We start from the raw sequence: 11,347 nt of genomic DNA on the forward strand, positions 1-11,347 counted from the left end.
TTAACATCAATTTTAGGGTGCTAAAAAATATCAAATATTATATTTGAAATTTAGTTTATGATTGAAGCATATGATGCCACAATCATATAGCAAGCTTTAAGGAGTATCAGAATAAATTTCAGTTGAGGCTTATTGGAGAGAATTAGGATTGCTTTTCATTTTTTTTATATGTTTAGCTTTCTTCCTCCCCATCTTTGTAGAAGTCTTTAATTTATGCCATCAAGTTTCATATGTTCTCTTACCTTTAGTTTTATTTCTCCTCCTTAATTAATCATTTTATTTAAAGTTTCAGAATTTGAGAAAGATTTTCAATGAAATTTTTAGTTTAATAATTTGATATGTGTATTTTCTATGAATTGTAGCTCATCTTAAGTCGTTAAGATTTTGAGTATCAGAATATAAAAAAATACATATTTCAAAATATCAAAGCATATTTATAAATATCAGAAACATTACAAAATAGAATTGAAACTAAATATAAGGTTAATATTAATTAGTTTCGGCAAGTATCTGAGCACTACAACATGCATCATAGAATTAAAGCATGTAAGGCATAACCAATAGATATATTAAAATCATTCCATTCTATCTAATTTACAAATTGATACTCTTTTATTTATTTTTAGGAATTTATTCTCTTCCATCTTAGGGTTTTGTTTCTTTCCGATATGCATGATTTCATTTTCGGCTTTTACAAAAATTTCAAGCTCAAATCAAAATACCCTTATATTGATTTATGTTTGATCTACAAATCAAGTTTTAGATTTGGGTATCCAAATTTTCTTAGATCCTTGTTCACCAGTAATTACTGATCCATTAGAACTCATATTTTCTTATTTCCATCAGCAGTATTGTTTCTAAGTGAATAAAAATATGCCATATGTCCCTTTCTTCCATAATAATTACATTTTATGAATGGCTTGTTAGAGTTAGTTATTTTTATATCATGAATATACCTTTGATTGCCTAGAATTAAATCCAATTTCTTCTTTCCATATGTGAATTTTGAAAGCATAGTATTTAAGTCTTCTACTTTTAATTTTATATCATTATTTTCCATGTTAATTGATATTTTTCTTTTGAAATTAGTTCTTTTGCTTTAGATAGTTTGGAGTTTGTTTTCCTAAGTTCTTTATTTTTCTTTCGTAATTGTTTTAGCTTGAAAAAGAGATCTTCAAAAATATTTTGTAATTCATCTAATGTAAAATCAGAATGGCGTTTAGATTTGACCTCATCTTCTTGTGCCATAAAGCACAAGTTGTTTACCTTTGTTTCTTCTTCTCTCCAGCTAAATTCTTTGTTGTCGCTTTCTTCTTTTTTTCTTTTTCTCGCTTGGCTCCCCCTTAGCCAATTAAAGTTTTTTTTCTTTCATCCCTTTCTTCCTTGATTTGTTTAGCTCCCCCTTAGCTGAAGCTTCTCTTCTTCTTTTTAGCTTCTTCTTCTTCTTCTTCTTTAGGAGACTTATGAATTTTCTGGTGATTAATGATAGATCTTCATCTTCTTCACCAGATTCCTCAATTTTTGGGTCATCTTTCTAATTTGCTATCATCTTCTTGGTTCAATATGTTCAGCTCGTAGGTCATGAGGGATAGAAAACTATCTACGTCTACTTTCCAAGGCTTCCTATTTGGAAAATAGTATAGCAAATAAGACAAGTACAAACAAACCAAACACCAAGATTTTATAGTGGTTAGGTGCCAACCCTGCACCTACGTCTACTTTCCAAGGCTTCCTATTTGGAAATTTTATTATAAACTATAAACAAGATTATAGCTTAGTTGTTTTTTGGGCTCACAACTAAATTCAGTTGATTTTTTTTAGTAATCAACCAAAACCATGTTGTTTTGCCGGTCCAACTAAAACCAACTCCAAGTTCCAACACTTGGGAACAACTTGCTATTTCTAGTTATTTTACGGGTACAACCAAACCTTATATGCTAGCTTATTTTCATGGTGTCAGACACACCAAAATCCCACACAATATTTCCTAAATTTATGTACAAAATAAGGATAGAAAACTACATACACAATGACTTTTACAATTGTTGGATTTTCTCATTGTAGCTCGTGTTTGATTTGCTCTAAATGTTGGGATCTTGGTTAGTAAAATTTAGCTCGTTTTCTTTTTTCTTTCTTGCTTTTTCTTGATCTTTGTGATGAAATTCAATGATTGGCGGTTGAAGCTCTCTCTCTGAATGTTTGCAAGCCTACTTTAAAGTGGGAGAAGGTTTTGAATGGTCAATTCTCATATTGATTCTCAAGCTAAAGCTCAAGAAGTGGTGTTCGCTTGTATTATTTTTTTTTTACCTCATCCACTCAATCCTCTTAATTTATCATCTTCTCTAATTCAATTTGAAAGTATTTATAGCTTGAAAAGTTGTTGGAGGGCCTTTTGTAGCCGTTGAAGAGGAAAAACTAGCCGTTGAGAGTGAATATGGCCATTTTGGTTTCACAAAAAAACTAGCCATTACTATTGTGAGGCGTAAACGGGTAGACTCGAATTCTTCAAGGGTCGACTTGTGATCTCAGGAGAAAACTTGTGATTTTCAAGAATCGACTCGAGATCTTTAGGGGTTGACTTGTGATCTTTAAGGGTCGACTCGTGAAGGGTCTATTTTTGGTTGCTTTCTATTTTCTGTCTGTAGCCATTCAGAGGTTAACTCATTTGTAGTAGGGTCGACTTGTAATCTTTAGGAGTCGATTCGAGATATCCTAGGGTCGACTCGTATACTACAGAAACTTTCAAAACTCTTCAAAAAATTTCTCCATGCTTCTCTAACCTTTCAACCTCACTGAGATCCCTATAAAACAAATTTAACTTCTCCAAGAATTTCGCTTTTTCTGGGTCAAACTCTCCTCTATCTCAACATTGGGCACGCAAAAGCATTAGTATTATACTCTAATATTTTGTACTCATCAAAATCAATCCATTGGGTCAACAAATATTTTATCTCAATCATCCAAATTAATCTCATTTTCTCTTACCTTGAAACTCTAAATCTTAATATTACATATCCATTTCCCTTAATTGATTATAATCTTTAGTATCACTCATGACATTTCATCTTTCTAAATATTTTGAATTCAATGGGTTTTTTTCAAACAACCAGTGATAGTCTCATTTTTGAATCATAACTTTCTTACGTCTTCAAAACACCAGATTATACACTTCCCAACTTTTGAAGACCATATGAATAGCTATACACACAACATATTCAAACTCACCCAAAAAGAAATTTTTAGTGATTGTAAACCTAGCCCTCTTGTTGCCGAATGAACAACATAAGAACCACCACTAACATAAGTGTGCTTGGGATGATGTGCGCTCTGAATTTATATCAATTAAACAAAATACTAACAATTTATAAAATATCCAAATTGCTTAAATAACAACTAACAGATAAGATCTAGTATAATAATAAAAAAATCACCATATGAACACTTGCCTCCACTGATGTTATTTCCAACCTAAACTAAAATAAAAATAAAAGTTCATTAACAAGTTTTAGTTAAACCAGGATGTAGGATTATTAACTATTTATAGCATAATAGGTATGGATTATATCTTAATATCATATAACTGCTCCATCTACACTCAATGTACGTCATAACCTAGGACCTAGATAGATTCCAATAAGTTAAACCTATGCTCTGATACCACTATAATTGTCATGTTGCCTACCCTAGAATCACAATTTGAGGGTATGCCAACCGTTGCATGCTCATAGGGGTTAGCCCTATAAGAATGCAAGGAATTTCATTTATCAATGTATCTAACATACTCTGAAATTTATATAATTCATATACAGGCAGTAGTGATTATCAGAACAACTAAACTATTATACCAAAGTATCATCTATAATCATGCTCACCACTACAAATCATAAATAGGAGTCTTCTTCCACAATTTACAACTCAAAATTGTTAGTATTTAAGCTATTTATATATAATCTACAAACAACTCTTTAATATACACAAACTGATTAAAACTAGATCTACTACCTATAAAGTTGACCTTGCCTCTATATATTTTCTCCAAAAGCTAGTAATGGCCTAGTTCTTGGTCCCTGGATTTGAAAAATAGCTGAAGATTATAAGCTTCATGACTCAGTAACAAAAGAATTACATTATTCAGTTCAATTAAATTGTACAAAATATGATACATTTGAACAGATAGACTTCATGACATTTACTTTCAATAAGATTCACATACTTCAATGTTATCTTTCTTCTTTTCAATGATGTATATGTAATGAATCAATACTTGAAATCAGAGTAAGATATATTATCCAAGTCTCATAATTATATTTTGCTTGCATTCATATAATTATACACATGCTTATACGCTGTATCTGATTTCTAGTCATTTTCACTCTATAGCCCTGACTATGTCCACATTTATACCCCTTTGACTTAGCTAACGATCACCCCCCGTGGCAGGATCACCATGATCATCCCCATGGGGCGGATCACCACGATCACCCTTGTGGTGTGTTTGCCATATTCGAATCCTTGTGGCAGGATTGCCACATTCGAATCTCTATGGCAGGGTATCATCATGATCACCTTTATGGTGAGGATCACAATGATGACCCCCATAGTAGGGTCACGACATAATCAATTTCGGACTCATCTCATTGTCAAGCTGAGAGCCAAGTGATATACATATAAATTAAATCTTCTTTTTTTTTTTTACTATCACTTCGAATTTTACAACTGTACATGCAACATATACAATTTGTATATACCTGATCCCATTATAATAATTCAAGTCATGCAATTAATTAAATGACATTCCATGATAAATCAGATTTCATATAATTACGAAATTTCATATGCACTTTATTTTAGAATCACAATATCAATTTGCATGGTTAATCTTAAACAAATACTATAAAGTGTAAATAATATCACCTTGTCAGGATTCCTCAGAATCTAATTATCCAAAAAATAAAAAATAGTATCAAATTAGTGGCATGCTAATATTTTAAAATAATTTTTAAAATATCTAAAATTTCAAAAAAAAATAGTTCTAAAATTTTCAAAAATTTAAAATCCAACTTTCCATGCTAATTATCATTACAATAGGGGACACGAACTACTAACCTTCCCTACTTCCTGTCATATGGTAGGAGGGGAAATTTGGCATAGTCAGGGTCTCTCTAGGGCTCAAAGTGTATAGAGAGAAATCGAGAACAAGAGAGAAAGATAGTGAGGAAGAAGCGGAAGAAAAGAAAAGGAAGAGAGAGGTAGAGAGCGCACGAATGAGAGAGGGTGCGTGTGAATGAGGTAGGGTGGGAGAGGGTGTGTCAGAGCTAGAGAGAAAGTGCAAGGAAAGAGAAAGAGAGAGGGTATTGGGGTTTTGGGGAGCACGGGAAAGTGACAAAGTGGGAGGGAGCAAAAGAGAGAGGTAGAGATCTCCCCTGTTCTCCTCATTCACAGAATTGTCTAAGGTGTTGCCCAGTTCTGGGCATGCCATGGGTCCACCTATGGCGGTGCCCATACATGGTGTGGCCTAGGCCCTGATCTGGTGCATCTAGGCCATGGGCTCAGGTATTGCACTCTCTTGTTTCTCTCTCTATTGTATTTCTCTCTCTCCACTCTATCTCTCCTTGTTTGGTGGACCTCAGCAGAGAGCCATTCCTCGATGACCCTAATTGATCCTAATAAAGGGGCTTTGAACTACCTTGTCAGTCGGGCAACATGTTGGCAACATCCTAACCTTTATTGAGCATTACAAAATTTGATCGTCCTTGATCTCTTTTGAGCTCCCTGTATCTTAGCTTAGCCTTTGATCATAATTGATCATTTTTATTCCTAAAATGAGTTATTTTGAACACATGATATGTTTAAAAATTATTTCGAGAATTTGACTAGGTAACTTGTGAAAAACCTTTTGTATTTATATTTTCAGCATGGCTATAATCTAACCTCACTACTAGAGATTGTATATTTGTCCTGTTGACTTAAAATATAAGAAACTAGTTTCGATACTGTACCATCAATAATTAGAGTAGTAGCTACTGGGCACCTATTATCTATTATATGTTATCTTTATCCGATCTATGCTACTTAGGTACTTGCCCATTGCGATAGGTTGGATTTAGAATCACTTGCGTAAAGTATACTTTTGAATAAGAAAAGGATTTTTATTCTTTGAAATTTGATATAAATGAAATTTTGCCCATTCAACGATATATTATAAATTTAATTTGATTTATTATTTGTTGACATACTCTGATCTACTTTGAAGTATTTTGTTTCTTACTAGTATATCAAGCTAATTATTCTTCTTTTTCTCTATTTTTAGATTCTGATCTATGATTGGCTACAGGATTTGGGGGAGCATGCTAGATTGCTTAGAGCATTTAGTAGATCTTAGCTATCTTCGTCACTTGTGTCAATTGATCTTCTTATTAGTTTATCCTAGATTTGGAGATTTTTATCTAAATTGAATATTAGTAATATCTTGGAATTTTATGACTCTTGTTGTGGAAACTAATAACCAGCAAGATTTGGTGCATAAGGATCATCCAGCTCGTAACCCATGCAGCAATCTCGGCGCACCAGATGTCCCTCTAGGATATCTTAGCCTGATCTCCTCGAGTAGGCATGAAAAGTCGGCCAAGTGGATCAGAAGTCTCCAACCTCTGAGATCAACATTTCCTAGCTCATTTAGGCAACCTTGGCCGTTGAGCCATGACGAACAGGGCTCCTTCGTAGGGGAAGCACTCGGCCTCCCACCACCTCAAAGACACACCTAACTCTTCCACGTGCTAGATTGTTACAACACGTTCTCAAGGTTGTTAAGCCATGTTTAGCTTGTTACTACACAACTCCAAGTTTGTTAGAATTCAATCCTAGAAGATTTGGGACTCCGGCTATAAATAGGTCCAAATACCCTCAGCAAAGGGAGGTAATAATTGAAACCTAGAGAAGACCCTATCGCTTGATTACTTCTTTCTTTCTTTTTTCTTTGGTTTTCCATCAAAAAATTGTTTATTAATTTAAGCATCGGAGGGCCTGATTGGAGCCAATCTGATGATCCTTCACCCTATATCTGTTATGTTGGGTTATTTGTTGATAAAAATGATTTATGAGATTTTTGTTATATTAATTCTTGAGGATTGAGGTTGTTTTGTTATTGGATTAAAATTATTATGAAATAATTAGATTTGTTATTTAGGTAGTCTTGCATGGCTGTGCGGTTCGCCTTGTAAGAATACGGCATCTATCACGCGCTTGATTTGGGGCATGACACATTGTTTTCAAAAATATTGTCCGGCACAAACAAATAACAAATTAGGTCAAACACATCACATTTCTATACCTTGTGGACCAAAATGAGCTCTTGCTGCAAATGCTCTCGAAGGTTTTGACCAATGGGATAAAATTACAAGTTAGCTGCATTATAAAATCTTGTAGTTCTTTTTCATTGTAGTTTTATAATTCTAGGAAGACAAGGCAAGCGTAGACCAATTCAAGAGCAAATTAGAGGTTAAAATACGCCAGTGCCCTCATGCAAATGTGAAGGGCTATCTTGAATTAATAAACAAAGATATCATTCAACAGGTGGCTGCTTCCTGGACTAAAAAGGAAAACAAGAAAAAAAAAAAAAAACAGGTGGTTGCCTCCTGTCGCCAGGGAAGGGGCACCTGGCCGGCCGGGTCACTGATGCTTCAGAGGTCATCAACTCGGAAAGGTGATGCATTTCCTGCAGAAAAGTGAAGGTCTTATTTTGGTGTAAGCATGGTCGAATTGGTCCTGTTCAAAATGACACTTGCACTAATTAATTCAAATCGGGATTAGAAGCAACCATCATAAAAGACCGAGTGCTAACCTGCCATGGTTTCCTGTCCACCGTTTTGACGTTTTCTACTAGCCTACTCACCCATATAAATGGAACCTAGGAACCAACAATACGGTATAAATTGTCTCTCTAGAAAGTTGGACGATCAACAGAGTGAAGTCTCCAATGAGAGGAAAGAACGAGGTAGATAACCCCCCATAAGGCAACAAAAGCTAGAGACCGAGCTGTTCATTCGAATTCGAGACACCTTCGCTGGCCCTTGTCTTCACGTATAACGCCACTTTCTCCCTCTCGTTGTCAAACATACAATTCCAAGGACGCTTCAGGGACCTTCACCATCCACTCCCCCTCCTTTCTTCGCTCCTTAGGGAAATGCTTCGGAGATGGTTCTGTTGCTTCTCCGGCGAATTAGAAGCAAAGCCCCGGTAATCCTTCTTGTTACTTCAGTGCTACTAGTTATCTTTATGGCTCAAGTTTTCAATTCTGATTCCAGTCAGTGATATATTCCAGATCGAATAAGGGCCATGACTACCCATGGGAGGCCTACACCCTTAGAGAGCTCGTCCACGCGACCAACAACTTCCATGAGAAGAACAAGCTCGGCGAGGGTGGCTTTGGAACCGTCTATTTCGGCCAAACCAGCAAAGGAGAGGAGGCAAGCCCTCATACTTCATCTCTTGGGATGACCTTGTCTTTTTGTATACATATATGATGTATATATGTCTGCGCTTGTTTCTCTTCATTTCAATTGATCTTCTCAGATAGCAGTGAAGCGGCTGAAGGCCATGACAGCCAAGACCGAGATGGAGTTCGCGATCGAAGTAGAGATACTGGGAAGGGTGAGGCACAAGAACCTGCTGAGCCTTAAAGGATTCTACGCAGGTGGAGATGAGAGGCTAATTGTCTATGACTACATGCCCAACCTCAGTCTCATCAGCCATCTCCACGGTCGACGCGCCGCTGACCTGCTTCTGGACTGGCCTCGGAGGATGAAGATCGCCATCGGAGCCGCTGAGGGACTCGTGTAAGTCATCATAATTCCATGATCCATTCACTCGCTCCACTCCTGAGAGCATATAACAGTACTACATATAAGTTCTTAAGCTCATCTTTGTAGTTGTTCTCTTCTTTGGATAGGTACCTGCATCATGAGGCCAGCCCCCATATCATCCACAGGGACATCAAGGCCAGCAACGTCCTCCTTGACGCCGACTTTAATGCCAAAGTGGCCGACTTTGGGTTCGCGAAGCTGGTACCGGAAGGCGTCAGCCACCTGACGACCAGGGTGAAGGGGACGCTGGGCTACCTGGCGCCGGAGTACGCCATGTGGGGGAAGGTGTCGGAGGCCTGCGACGTGTACAGCTTCGGGGTGCTGCTGCTCGAGATTGTGAGCGCCAGGAAGCCGATCGAGAAGCTGCCCGGCGGCGTCAAGCGGGAAATTGTGAACTGGGTGACGCCACTGGTGGAGAGGGGCAGGTGGGAGCATGTTGCAGACCCTCGGCTGGGAGACAAGTTTGACAAGGCGCAGCTGAGGAATGTCGTGATGGTGGCGCTGCGGTGCACCAATGGCAGGCCGGAGAACCGGCCCCCGATGCTGGAGGTGGTGGAGCTTCTCAAAAGTGGGGTGCGGGAGGGGAGGACTAAAGAGGTCGTGGTGATGAAGAAAGAGATGAGGGAGGATGACGATGATGGTTGGAGGGATTAGCGAGCCTTCGTACTGTGAGAGGAAGAGCTGGAAAACATCAAGAATGAGGTGATGGTGTGATGTTTTCTACGTACGGCACGGAATTGCTGGTGCATGTACTCAATCTTGGGCAAGGAATTGTTTGCGATCGACAACACAGAATGTACAAGTTTTCAGCCAAAATCTTGTTAGGGCCAAATATTGCAGAATAAACTAAGCTAAATTTTCAATACCAACTAGAATAAATATTCATAGAGACAATATATCAAACACTTAGAGAACAATAGGAGAGCACACCAAATTTACATGGAAAAATCCTCCAGTGTAGAGGGTAAAAAATCACAGAGCAAGTTCGATCAATCCACTATAATAAATATAGAGTTTACAATACTCAAGTTTATGCCCAAAACTTGAGTTCTCAATGAATTGAAAAAACTCCAAAATCATTTCCTTAAGACTAACAATGATCTCACCCAAAGCACCACAATGCGATGAACTCACGAATGTAATAAGATCCCTAACAATGAATATTACAACTCTTTATAGCACCCAACATAACCTTAAATAGAAACCCAATTTGTTAAATCTCCATGTGAAAAACCACACACAAAAGGACAAGAGAAAGAACATGTTTCTTCCGTACGGCATGCAAAACTGATGTTGCAAGACGTGCCTTCTTCCTCTATGTCACCGCACCTCTTGGCTCTATGTCCTTTTTGTATTTTTTTTCTCTCTCTATTGTTGCTTCCTTTTTTTTCTCTTTTGTTTCTCAGCCACTCCCTGTTTTTTTTTTGTGTTACCCGCCCACATATGCCGCACGCGCTCCTATGATCCCGCAAACATAGTGAAGATAAAGCCCTAATGGGCTATTTGGGCCTTCCCAAGTGGGCTGGACCCACTTACAATCTCCCCCTCCAGCCCAAAGAGAAAAGAGACTGTACTCCAACTTACTAGTTAGAATCCATGTAGACCAATCCGGCACAAAGTTTCAGCTTCTCTCTGGTCACAACTTTTTTCATCATGTTAGCTAGGTTCTTCTCAGTGTGAATCTTTTGTAGTAGTACAAACTGCTCTACAACTGCCTAGTGTAGTCAATGGTATCTCACATCTATGTGCTTCGCACGTGAATAATGTGTAGCATTCTTGCCCAAGTCTAATACACTTTGACTGTCACAATAAACTACGTACTCATCTTGCTTCAAACCCAAATCTTGGAGAAATCGTTTCATCCAAAGTATCTCTTTCCTTGCTTCAGTAGCTGCAATATACTCAGTCTCAGTGGTAGATAAGGCAATACACTTCTGCAATTTCAATTGCCAAGATACAGCTCCCCTTGCAAAAATAAACAAGTACCCTGAAGTTGATTTTCTTCCATCAAGGTCATCTGCCATATATGCATCTGTATATCAAATGTCAAGCACATTCTGGAGCTACCTCTCAAGTATCTGAAGATCCGCTTCACTGTTTGCCAGTGATCTTTGCCAGAATTAACAAGGAACCTGCTAACAACTTCAACAGCATGAGTAATATTTGGGCATGTGCAAACCATAGCATACATCAAACTACCGACTGCAGAGGAGTAAGAAACTACTGCCATGCTATCTTTCTCCTTTTTGGTAGAAGGAAAAGTCTTCTTACTCAGTCTGAAGTGACGACGAAGAGGTGCACCGACCGGTTTAGCCTGCTTCATATTAAACCTTTTAAGTACCCGCTCAATATACTTCTCCTGTGATAACCACAGCTTCTTTGTTTTTTTGTCACAAAAAATCTACATACCTAAAATTTGTTGTGCTGCACCAAGGTCATTCATGTCAAAAGACTTAGACAACTCTACCTTCAAACTACAAATCAAT

General features: G+C 37.5%; 1 pseudogene across 1 annotated transcript; it reads left to right on the forward strand.

The window, feature by feature from the left end:
- The first annotated feature begins 7,643 nt into the window (after positions 1-7,643).
- LOC103718553 (PTI1-like tyrosine-protein kinase At3g15890) lies at positions 7,644-10,546 on the forward strand (annotated as a pseudogene). Its single transcript, XR_015974183.2, has 4 exons — positions 7,644-8,235; positions 8,321-8,465; positions 8,572-8,834; positions 8,948-10,546. The product of XR_015974183.2 is annotated as a PTI1-like tyrosine-protein kinase At3g15890 (transcript).
- The last annotated feature ends 801 nt before the right edge of the window (positions 10,547-11,347 follow it).

This window comes from Phoenix dactylifera, chromosome 16 (genome assembly GCF_051530095.1).
Source record: "Phoenix dactylifera cultivar Ajwa chromosome 16, Ajwa_hap1_PhDact_Kaust_v1.1, whole genome shotgun sequence".
Taxonomy (NCBI): Eukaryota; Viridiplantae; Streptophyta; class Magnoliopsida; order Arecales; family Arecaceae; genus Phoenix; species Phoenix dactylifera.